The sequence below is a fragment of the Chrysochloris asiatica genome, unplaced genomic scaffold (genome assembly GCF_000296735.1).
Source record: "Chrysochloris asiatica unplaced genomic scaffold, ChrAsi1.0 scaffold00376, whole genome shotgun sequence".
Taxonomy (NCBI): domain Eukaryota; kingdom Metazoa; phylum Chordata; class Mammalia; order Afrosoricida; family Chrysochloridae; genus Chrysochloris; species Chrysochloris asiatica.
Window position 1 is genome coordinate 31,317 of NW_006408894.1, and position 427 is coordinate 31,743.

Below are 427 nucleotides of genomic sequence, written 5' to 3' on the forward strand. Positions count from 1 at the left end.
GCAGACAGCAAGGGACCAATGAACAGATACCAAAAGAAAAGAATGTCTACAGCTCTATCTCCGTGGCTCTGTCAGGCATCCATGGTCACTCCGATCCTTCCCCTGCTTGGCCCCACACAAGATGGCGGCTCCTGGACCAGCTGAGTGTCCCGAACCAGAAAACAATGGATTTCTTGCTTATGCCGCAAACTCCCCCAGCTGTAAGCCTTCCAAGCTTCTAAATATATGTGGTTCAGAGTTCTGGGACCATCCCCTTAGCCTGCATGGTCCTGTATTCTGTGTTGTTACCCGCAGAGCTTCTCACTGCACTTCCACCTGATCCACCATCTTGTTCTTCCTCTGTTGTAATTGTGTTATGTACACAGTTGCATACACTAAAACTCCTGTTGGACAACGTTATAATTTTTGTTTTTATTCATCAAATCTA